Source organism: Dendrobates tinctorius, unplaced genomic scaffold, assembly GCF_039654945.1.
Source record: "Dendrobates tinctorius isolate UK_male_01 unplaced genomic scaffold, ASM3965494v1 ptg000387l, whole genome shotgun sequence".
NCBI classification, from domain to species: domain Eukaryota; kingdom Metazoa; phylum Chordata; class Amphibia; order Anura; family Dendrobatidae; genus Dendrobates; species Dendrobates tinctorius.
The window spans coordinates 326,858-339,605 of NW_027362053.1; positions in this window are offsets into that span (position 1 = coordinate 326,858).

Here is a 12,748-nt window from a genome sequence, read left to right on the forward strand (position 1 = left end):
GGTCTGTGCAAGCATCGTCCGATGGGACTACGAGTCCCATCTGGCGATGCCTGCTACCATGACAGTGATTGACACATTAGCCAATGATGGGACAGTAGTAGTCCCATCATCCGGCTAATGTGTTAAATGTTTAAAAAAAAAAAAAAATACTACATACATACAACATACATACTACATGCATGCTACATACATACTACATGCTACATACATGCTACATACATACTACATGCATGCTACATACATACTACATGCATGCTACATACATACTACATACATACATACTACATGCATGCTACATACATACTACATGCTACATATATACTACATGCATGCTACATACATGCATCATACATACTACATGCTACATACATACTACATACATACTACATATATACTACATGCATGCTACATACATACTGCATGCATGCTACATACATACTACATGCATGCTACATACATACTACATACATGCTACATACATACTACATGCATGCTACATACATGCTACATACTACATGCATGCTACATACATGCTACATACTACATGCATGCTACATACATACTACATGCATGCTACATACATACTACATACATACTACATGCATGCTACATACATACTACATGCATGCTACATACATACTACATGCTACATACATACTACATGCATACTACATACATGCTACATACTACATGCATGCTACATACATACTACATGCTACATACATACTACATACATACTACATGCATGCTACATACATACTACATGCTACATATATACTACATACATACTACATATATACTACATGCATGCTACATACATACTACATGCTACATACATACTACATACATACTACATGCATGCTACATACAATACATTCATACAATACAAACATAGACATACAGTACATATAACATAGAGTAACATACTTACCAATACTTGTCACATTGTTCCCCGAAGCCATTGTCTTTTACGGAATAAATATTAACATAACAAACCACAAAAATACTCACCCATGATCCGAAGCAGTCCACGAGTGTGTCCCACGACGATCTTGGGTAGAGAACTGCAGCATCAGCTGATGCTGCCGCTCTCTACGGGCTGCAGGAATCCAATGACGGAAGGTAGGTATCCTTCCGCACTGTATTCCTCCGCCACTTAAAAAAAAAAAAGTCCCTAGTCTCACTTTATGCCATTGCTGCGTGGGAAATTCGTGGGAAAGTGAGACTAGGGACTTTTTTTTTTAAGTGGCGGAGGAATACATGCCTGCACAGACCCCCGAAGCCTGCACAGACCACCGGCAGGCTGGCACAGACCACCGGAGCCTGCACAGACCCCCTGGCAGGCCGGCACAGCCCCCCGAAAGGCCCGTACAGACCCCAGAGAGGCTGTACAAGGCAAAAATAGGGTTTTTCTTATTCCGATACCGGAAGTCCCATAGACTTGAATGGGACTTCCGGTATCGGAATCGGCGATACCGATACTTTTTTTTAAGATCGGCCGATCCATTCCGATCCGATACTTTGAAGTATCGGACGGTATCGCTCAACTCTACCTATAACCATTATTTTGTATTTATTTTATTTTTTTTAATTTATTTTTATTTTATTTTTTACCTTTTTTTTTACATTTTTATTTTAATTTTTATAATTTTTCCTATTTGCGTCATAAGAATTATTCTTGTACTCTAATTTGCATTTTTGTTCCCATAGGTAAGTCTGGAAACTCATTGTACCCATATTCCCTCATATCCTTTTGTAGATGGCTGTTCAACCGCTATAAATCCTGTATCCCGCATATCATATATACTACACTGCTCAAAAAAATAAAGGGAACACTAACATACCACATCCTACATATCTCTGAATGAAATATTCCAGTTGCAAATTTTTATTCATTGCATAGTGGAATGTGTTCAGAATAAAACATAATTATCAATATAAATCAAAATAAATATCCCATGGAGGTCTGGATTTAGAATGATACTCAAAATCAAAGTGGAAAATCAAATTACAGGCTGATCCAACTTCAGTAGAAATGCCTCATGACAAGGAAAAGATGCTCAGTATTGTGTGTGGCCTCCATGTGCCTGTATGACCTCCCTACTGTACAACGCCTGGGCTTGCTCCTGATGAGGCGGCGGATGGTCTCCAGAGGGATCTCCTCCCAGGCCTGTTCTAAAGCATCCGCCAACTCCTGGACAGTGTGGTGCAATGTGATGTTGGTGGATGGAGCGAGACATGATGTCCCAGATATGCTCAATCGGATTCAGTTCTGGGGAACGGGCGGGCCAGTCCATCGCTTCAATGCCTTCATCTTGCAGGAACTGCTGACACATTCCAGCCACATGAGGTCTGGCATTGTCCTGCATTAGGAGGAACCCAGGGCCAACTGAACCAGCATATGGTCTCGCAAGGGGTCTGAAGATCTCATCACGGTACCTAATGGCAGTCAGGCTACCTCTGGCGAGCACATGGAGGGCAGTGCGGCCCTCCAAAGAAATGCCACCCCACACCATTACTGACCCACTGCCAAACCGGTCATGCTGAAGGATGTTGCAGGCAGCAGATCGCTTACGGCATCTCCAGACTCTGTCACATCTGTCACATGTGCTCAGTGTGAACCTGCTTTCATCTGTGAAGAGCACAGGGCACCAGTGGTGAATTTGCCTATCCTGGTGTTTAGTGGCAAATGTCAAGCGTCCTGTATGGTGTTGGGCTGTGAGCACAAGCCCCATTTTTGGACGTCAGGCCCTCAGACCATCCTCATGGAGTAGGTTTCTAACCGTTTGTGCAGACACATGCACATTTTCAGCCCGCTGGAGGTCATTTTGCAGGGCTCTGGCAGTGCTCCTCCTGTTCCTCCTTGCACAAAGGCAGAGGTAGCGGTCCTGCTGCTGGGATGTTGCCCTCCTATGGTTGCTAACAGTGGGGGAATACATTTTTAGATGCACCGACCGGTAAATGACACATTTACAGGGGAAGGTTTTTTCCTCCCCAGTCTTGCTACGTTACTTCCGGTGACGTCATCACTCACCACACTTCCGTGACTGCACCAATGCGGTCATGAGACACCATATTTAAGATGCCTATGTTGTCATACAGCGCTTTATCTCCAGCACTTCAGTGCAGCAACCCCAGCGCCTTATTATATTATTCTCCTTGTCCACTGGTGAGTACCATCCTATTAGATTTACAGGACTAGCATTATACACCACACTACACATTGTGAACGGTCACATTCCATTATACTGAATGGATTTATATATTCTTCCCTGTTAGGTCAGTTACACCTGACCTGCTGTGTCGTCTCCGAGAACTGAAGACTATGTATGTCATTGCAATTTTTTCTGTTTTTGTTCTGCTACTTTTTACCCCTGTGTTTTTAGCGTTTGGAATCTGTGTTAAACTTCACTAATGCTTCTCAACTATTAAATGCTTTACATGAAATAATGTCTATTTGAGCTGCCTCTAATTAATGACAGATTGATATGTATGTATAAGGACTCTGTTTTTATTTTTAGCTTTCTTTTTTCTCTTATTTAAATAAGTTCTCTATCTATGTATGGAAGGTATACATTATATTGACAAAAAATTATCTTTGGTACTTATCATTTATCGTTCTGATGAAGGCCTAGGCCTGGCCGAAACATCAATAAGTATACAGTGGATGTACCTAAGCTAATAAAACATTGTTTATGTTTTTCTGCATCTAATTATGGAGTGCCAAGTTTAATTTTGGACTATTTGGAATGGTATCCTATTCGTGCGCCCTCTTCCGTGGAGTGCCGCGCAGCCTTATTCCATAAAAATTTTTTTTTAATTATCACGTGTTCAAAAAAAGTTTGTAAAAAGTGTGATTAAACCAAGTGATAGTCTAAACAATTCCATCAAAAATGTGACAAAAAATGTTTTTAAGTGTCTAATTATTTCCTTGCTAAAAAAAAAAAGCAAAGAAAAAAAGATTTTCATGGGGGCAGCGCCACACAGGTACCGCACCAGGGGACAATTAGAGGGGTATATAAGACCGGTAATTGTAGTCATGGCACACCCCTTCAGAAGAAGCAACAACGTGAAATGCGCGTTGGGTTCCCACGTGTGGTCCTTCAGTTTGATTTTGTGGTATGTCGCTCTAAGGGTTATATGTATATTTGCTATGAGGGTTGTCTTGTACCAATGTAATACTGCTATATCACACTTTGAAAAATGTTCTGTTTATGCATTTTGCTGTTATGATACAGATTTATACATATAATTATTAATTGGTGCTTGGCACACTCTGCAAAATGCATATAAAGGCACTATAGGGAAGATTGCAGTGGGAGGTTTTAAATCACCACTAGAGAGCAGTATAACAATAAGAATATGTATTAGTCATCCTATGCATACCTTTCCTTGATTTTATATAAAGGAATTGTGGAGATCTGTGACTGCAGTTTTTTCTTGTTAATTTATGAGAATAATTCCATGTGGATATATAGGAAATTTAGTTCCATATTCCCATACGAGGACGTTTTTTTTTTTTAGAACAATCATGTATTTTTAAAGAATTGTCTAGTATTAATGCCACTTCTTGCTTGAATATACCATGTATTGTCTAATCATGTGCTACCTAATAATTTATATGCTTTACTGATTGGGTTTTAATAAAATCGGCAAATCTTTATTAGAGTTCTCCAAGCTTTTACAATAGGATAAATCTTGTGGTACCATCATTTTGATCTTGCGTACATTGCCATAGGAATTTATTGAATTTCGCACCTTTGCATTGTTATATCTACCAAATGTGGGTCAGATTCCTTTGTTGAACATGTGGATGAGTTCTTTGAGGATAATTTGGACCTGAATGGAGACTTTAACATGGCTTTGGAACCTTCCCTTGACAGTTCTTCCCATTCATCATGTTTAGTACGTCTGCGTAAAATTATACGGTCACTTGATGACCATTGACTTATTGACACCTGGCATCTGCTTCACCCAGGGCATAAAGATTTCTTCTATTCCCCACTTCATAACTCCTACTCCAGACTTGACTACTTTTTCGAAAAACACCAAGATCTCTCCTGTTTATTATACACAGGCACTGACTCCACAACTTTTTCAGATCACGCCTTAATTACAATGTCCATCTCTTTTTCTTCCACAATATCCCACCAATCGCAGTTGAAACTTGATCTAAAATACAGATGTTTTGTGGTAGCCAAGGAGATTCTACAAACCTTGCCTGATTATTTTGCTCTAAATACTGCTACAAACTCCGACTACAATTTAGAAAGCACATAAATGTTATCAGAGGTGTCTTTAGGGCTCATACCTCTCTGTAATTCACAAACCTGGAAATATCCATCACAATGCTCTAGTTATCGTCCCATCTCACTTAGAAACGTGTACGGTATATTAAACTCTGATAAAATTCCCGCTTCTAGACTATCCCCTTTTCTACGGAGTGTCAGTCACCTGATTCAGTCTGGTTTTATCAACCAACATGTCTTTAATGCTTTTATTAACAGATGCTAAGAAAGCTTTTGACAGGGTTAACTGGACTTCCCTCAAGGAAACATTGTATTTCATCTAGGTTTGGAAAACAGGATACTTTAGTGGATTCTGTCGTTATATTCCTCACCATCAGTCAGGGTCCGAATGAACAGAATTCTGTGAGATTCTTTCAATATTGGTAACAGTACCTGTCAGAGCTGCCCCATTCCACCCTTGATTATTATTTTATCTATTGAGCCTTTCCTCAGGCATGTAAGGGCTAAGATATTAAAGGGAATCTGTCACCTCAGTTTTGCCCTATAAGATGTGGCCACTGCCATCAGGGGCTTATCTACAGCATTCTGTAATGCTGTAGATAAGCCCCTGACGTAACCTGAAAGATAAGAAAAGGAGTTATATTATACTCACCCGGGCGTCCGGTCTGATGGGTGTCACGGTTAAGCTCCCATCTTCTAGCGATGATGTCCTCCTCCTTTCTTCTGCCCCGGCTCTTGTGTACTATATCTGCCCTTCTGCCCCAGCTCTTGTATACTGTATCTGCCCTGTTGAGGGCATTGGACCTCTCTGACTTTTCCCGGTGCCTGCGCAATGCAGTACACTGCTCTGTCCACAACACGGCAGATATAGTATGCCTGCGCAGGAGCCGCGGCAGAAGTAAGGAGGAGGATGTCATCGCTAGAAGATGGGAGGTGCAGTACCGGACTGAGACACCCATCTGACCAGACCCCAGGGTGAGTATAATCTAACTAGTTTTTCTTATCTTTCAGGTTACATCGGGGGATTATCTACAGCATTACAGAATGGGTCCAAAAATGTGAAGGCTGATGCATTGTCTTATAGCTTGGATCCTATATCACCCCCTGATCCTCCTTCCTCCATTCTTCAATGCGGAGTGGTGGTGGCTGGGGTGTCCTCTGCATAATCATGTCAATCAATCTACTGGTACTTCCCCGTTCTTTTGCAACTATGGTTTTCACCTTCACTTTGGTGAGTTTTCCCGGCTGGATTTGGGGTGTGACAGGTTGGTCACACTCGTCAAACATAGTGTTTGACTAGTGTGACCAACTTTTTACTATTGAGGCCGCCTATGCAGCATCAGTAGTAAAAGATAAAATGTAAAAAATAATAAAAAAATAAATATTTTTATTACCTTCCGGTGTCCCTTGCAGCCTTCCCGCCTCTCTCCACACGCACGGTCCCAGTAATCCTTTGCGAGAATGACCGTGAGACGTCGCGCTCCCGCGACGTCATCGCGAATGACCGCGAGACGTCGCACTCCCGCGAGATCGTGACGTCATCGTGGTCATTCTCGTAAAGGATTACTGGGACCGGGAGCATGGAGAGAGGCGGGAAGGCTGCACGGGACACCACAAGGTGAGAATAACAATATTTTTTATTTTAATTCTATTTTTTTACAGGGATATGGTACCCACAGCCCGGAGGACAGTCTCCTCTCCTCCAGACCGTGGGTACCATCCGCAAAGGTTCTGCTTACTTTTCGCATGGTGGGCACAGCCACATGTGGAAAGTAGGCAGAACAATGCATTCCTATGTGGGCGGAATCGCCGCGATTCCGCTAAATCAATGAGCATGCTGCGTTTTTTACTGCGAAGCAATTCCGCCACGGAAAAAAACGCAGCATTAGCACAGCATTGCGGAATCCTATAGGATTGCATGGGATGCTTATTTTTCACGTTTTCGCGGCAAAATCGTGCATTTAAAACCGCCACGAAAAAACCGCGACGTGTGAACTCAGCCTTATTTTTTTTTAAACTTTTTTTATTGAATTTATAACAAATACAACATAAAGACCATTGTATAAAGTGCAATAGCTACAAGCGTAATTTATACATACAAAACGTACATAAGGTTGGGTCAAACAAATTGAAATTACCCATGCAAAAATAACCTATCCCCATATGTCCATAACTCTACCTGCCACACATTGATCAACCAATAAACTTTCTGATGTGATTACTCAATGACATTTAAGTCTACCCAAAATTACCGCTTAAGTCTTCTAATAGATACCAATCTGAGTTAAAGAAAGACACCATCATCCCTTGTATTTCTCCAGTAGACAGCATCGATTCCATGAACATTTTTCATTTTCTGAAAAACTTTTCTGTTATTTTATCTTTCTGTCTGCCTCTTTTTTTTTTTTCCAAATACAAGACAGAAAGCAGCCCTGCCTTTACCTATTTTACCCCTGGAAGCGTTTTAGCAAGCCAATGTTGTAAAATTAGACGCTTTGTTACCAGAGTCAGGGTGTGAAACAGATCGTGCAGTTTTCCACCACTCGTTTTGCCTATCGTATAATGGAACAACCAGCTCAATGGATCAATATCCACCCGAATCCCACACATCTGTAAATACATGCCTTGGATCTTAACCCAGAGTTCTTGTGTTTTAGGGCACGACGATATTCCATGTTCCATGTCTGTTTTAGGAGTGTTACATTTAGGACAACTCGTTTGCCTATCAGGTTTTTCTGGAGTAGTCTGTATATTAAATCCGCATATTGTTTTGTGCATTATCCTAAACTGGCTGTCCCTCCACTGCTCATTGATAATGTTTCCTTACAAGTTCCCAACCTTGTAGTATTTTATGATCGAGTTCTCCATCTTGTATATGTTTTTCCCATTTGTCTGTTCCCGATGGACGTAGCGTGTTCCTCAGTTCCCTATATAATGAGGAGATCGATACTTCCCCAAAGTCCCTGGTAACCATGTCGCCCCATACCTCAGAGTCAATTTCCCTCCTCACATCCTGCAAATTATATAATACATAGTGCTTTAATTGACTATATAGCATCAGATGGAAACGTGGCAATTTATATTTGTCTATCACCTCTGGTCCCGTCAACCAACGACATCCCTGAACATATATTAAGTCATCTAGCGTCTGTATACCTTTTTGGATCCATTCCGAATATAGTGCTCAGTTTAAAGGCTGGGAACGCCCAGGGATTAAGATGTTTTGATACCCTCCATGATATTTTCAGTTTTTTCCGTACTGCTTTCCATGTGGCAATGGTATCCTTACATATTACCGAGTGCTTAATATCTGGAGGAATATGTGACAATGGTGTGTGAAGCAATGCCGTCAGGTCCCATGGACCGCAAAATTCCGATTCTAGCGCATAGTCGGTATAATGCCCCTTCTTTTTAATCCAATCAATTACATTTCTCATTAAGCATGAGAGATTGTAGCCTCTAATGTTTGGAAAACCTACCCCCCTCCCTCTTTTGAGCGCATTAGAACTCTCAAAGCAAGTCTCGCCCTTCTCCCTCTCCATATGAACTTAGAAAAGGCCTTATTCAGTCTTAGAACATCCACGTGTCTGATCAGCATTGGGATAGTCTGCAAAGGGTACAAAAGTCTAGCAAAACTTGTCATTTTGATTAGATGGCATCTTCCTAATAGTGAGAGGGGTAAGCTCCCCCATCTTTCCAATTCTTTTTCTATTTTGTCAATAATTGGTTTATAGTTTAGATCATATATCTGTTTCGGCGATCTTGCCAAATTTATTCCCAAGTATTTTATAAATGTTGTCGCTTTCGGAATACCCACTATATTATTTTCCTGGTTTCTTTTCTCACCATTTCTCATAAACAAAATCTCACATTTACTCTTGTTTAACCGAAAGCCCGAAAATTCTCCAAATTTTTCAATCTCTGATAGTTATCTAGGGAGATCTTCTTCTGGATTTCTCATAAATAAAATTATGTCATCCGCAAATAATGCAGATTTAGCCATCTGTCTCCCCACCGCCACTCCCCTGTATATATCATGATCATTTAGATATCTTGACAGGGGTTTTATTGCCAGGTTAAACAGTAGAGGGGACAGAGGGCAGCCTTATTTTTATACTTTGACATCCAATGGTCACCCGCATTTTGTGGATTACTTTAGTGCCACTTTGCTATTTTGCCTTTTTTATTCTTATACATATACTGTGTACTGAGCAGTTGTTTGTAGGGATAGATATATATTAACCCCTTTCTGTCATGTGACGTACTATCCTGTCCATGTGCCCTGGGACTTAATTCCCAGGGACGGGATAGTACGTCACAACGATCAGCGGCGCCCACCTGGTGAGCGCCGCTGATCGCGGCCGAGTATCAGCTGATCACGCCCCGACACGTTAACCCCTTGCACACCGCGATCAAAGACGATCGTGGTGTACCTGGGGTTAAAGGGAAGCATCGGAAGGGAGTGGGCTCCCTCCGTGCTTCCCTGAGCCCCCCACAGCAGCGCAATATGCAGCGATGCTGCGGGGGGGCTCCATCCATGCAGGTCCCCGAATCCAAGATGGCGACGGGGACCTTCAGGGGCCTGCAGTGAGCTGGCTTCCTCGTGCCTGCAAAGCGCAGGCAAGGAGGAAGCCTTGTGCAGTGTCTGTGACAGATCACTGATCTGTCACAGTGATGTGTGATGTGACAGATCAGCGATCTGTCACATGACAGTTATGTCCCCCTTGGGACAATGTAATAAAGTTTAAAAAAAATAAAAATAAAAAAGGGTAAAAATAATTTTACAAAAATCGCTAAATAAATTGAAAAAAAAAATTCCCTAATAAATTCATTTTTTGGAAATAAAAAAAAACAAACTAAAAGTACACATTTGGTATCGCCACGTCCGTAACGACCCGCCCTATAAAACTGTCCCATTAGTTAACCCGTTTAGCGAACCCCTTAAAAAATAAAAAACGAAGCAAAAAATAATGATTTATTATCATACCACCGAACAAAAAGTGCAATAACGCGCGATCAAAAAGATGCATATAAATATCCATGGTACCGCTGAAAACGTGATCTTGTCCCGCAAAAATACAGCATCATCAGCAAAAAAAATAAAAAAGTTATAGCTCGCAGAATAAAACGATGCAAAAATAATTATTTTTTATATAAAATTGTTTTCATTGCATAAAAGCGCCAAAACACAAAAAAACTACCTAAGGCTGGTTTCACATTTGCGTTTTTTAGCGCTGGAAAAAAACGCATACGTGCGCATGCGATTTTTCCCCTATATTTAACATGGGTGCGCATACCTGCGCGCTTGTAAGCGCATGTATGCGATTTTCATGCGCTGCGTTTTTTTGGGGTGTGCGTTGGTATTTTCCAGACGCTGCATGTTGCATTTTTTGGTCCTTGAAAAAATCGCATGCGCACGTATGCGCACGTTTTGCGCTAAAAATGGCCATTATAGCCTATGGATGCGCATACGTGCGCACTGGCATGCGCAGGTATGCGATTTTTTAGCGCTGCGTTTTTTGGGTGGTGTCCACTTTTTATCCTAGTTAGAATCTTCTAAAGTCAAAAAAAAAAAGTCTATATAAAGGAGGTGCCTGCCAAAACTCTGCCACTACTACACTAGACAGATTGAAGAGCAGACATTCAACCAAGAACCCATTATATCAGCGAAGAATGTGAGTATATTACATTATATGCCTGTCCTTTTAAATTATGTATGTACTAATGATTTTTATTATTTTTACATGCAGTATGTCTTCAGAATCTGAGTATTCCCCATCGCGGCAGGAATTGGCGCAAGCAGACCGTGAGGTGATTATTTTCGTGCATCTGGTAAGTATATCTGCTGCTTCTCCAAATCTCTTACGTTTTTTTCAACTTTCAGACATCGTCATCATCATCTGTGGACGGGAATAGTGAGGGCGAAGAGCAGGAGCAGCGAAGCCAAGTCCCGGTGGTGATACGGAATGTAAGTATCAAATGATTTGTAATGTTCTTTATTTTTTTTTTATCTTCTATTTTTACTCTTTTTTTTGTTTCTTTTTTTGTAACTTTTTAGTCAATTTAAATTTGATTATTCTAATGAATGTGTTTTGTCTAGGTTCCACAACGGGATGAAGACGTCTACCTGGATAATGAGCAGCTCATCAGCCTGGTCCAGGAGCGTTCGCCGTTGTGGGACAGCCGTGACCGGCTGTACAAGGACAATGTGGTGACCCGGCGGCTATGGAATGAGGTGGCCGCAGCGTTGATGGATGGCTGGGACAGCGCCACAGCATCCGCCAAAAAGGCGTTTAGTGAGTATTTCCCTGCTCTGTATTGTGCCGCAGTGACTGTTGTCCTTGACGGCACTGTTGGGTTTCGTGCTAGGCGTATTCTAGCAGGAAACCCAACAGTGTCATCGTGGTCTACAGTGACTGCTTTGAGTGTTGTATTGCTACATTGTGACGCAGTGACTGTTGTCCTTGACGGCACTGTTTTTTTTTATCAACAGTGGACAAAGTCCGAACACGTTGGCGTTCGATCAAGGACCGCTTCAACAGTGATGTTCGTGCTGAGGGCCAGGTTCGCAGTGGATCTGCGTCAAGGACCAGAACTAGATACCGTCACTATCACGCGTTGCAGTTCCTAAGACCGGTCCTTGCCACAAGATCGTAAGTATTATACATTTTGGGTTTTTATTAATCTGTGTTTTTCTAATCCACAGCTGATGCTTCTTGTAAAGGCATGGTAGTAATGATTTTCCTTTCTTCCACAGCACCTGGAGCAGCACCCTGCAACCTGGCCCTGGAGCGGTCCTTCCTCGGACGTCCTCTGACCCGTCCCAGCCATCCGACAGCCAGGAAGCACCTTGCAGGTCCCACACACACACAGCTGGTGACCAGGAAGCTGGGCCATCAGGTGTTCCCCTGTCCCAGGTCTCTGCCACTGGTTATGCGGGCACTACCCGCCAGCGGCAGAGGGCCTTGGACAGGAATGTCTTGCCCGAGTTTATGCATTTGAGCGAGACATTTAATTCCAGCCTCAAGTCACTGTCCGACAGAGTTGAAAGCGGTTTTGCACTGATGGAACGTGGTTTTAACCACTTTGAACACCGCTTCAATTCTGTAGAACAGCGCCTTGACCGTCTGGAGGCCGACCTCAACAGACCAGCACACCATTTTTTTAGTAAGATTGAAAAGGGCATGGCGGAACACCTTAGTCCTGATCAACAGCTGAATGTGCTGCAGGCCTGCAACAATGCTTTCTTGCAGGCTATGCAGCATAATCGGTACGGTCAGCAGTCAGTGGTGTCCTTTCCACCTGTGCCACCATTGACTCGCTTCACCTCACTACCGACTTGTGCTGCATACCACTGCACGGACACCTCTCTTCAAAGCCAGGACACCCACCGTTACACCACCACAAGTCTGAGTGCAGCTGGTCACTTCACCGACACCACCATGGCAAGCGCTGCTCCTGTCTGGAGCACCACCGCCAATCCCATGCATGCGTGGAGC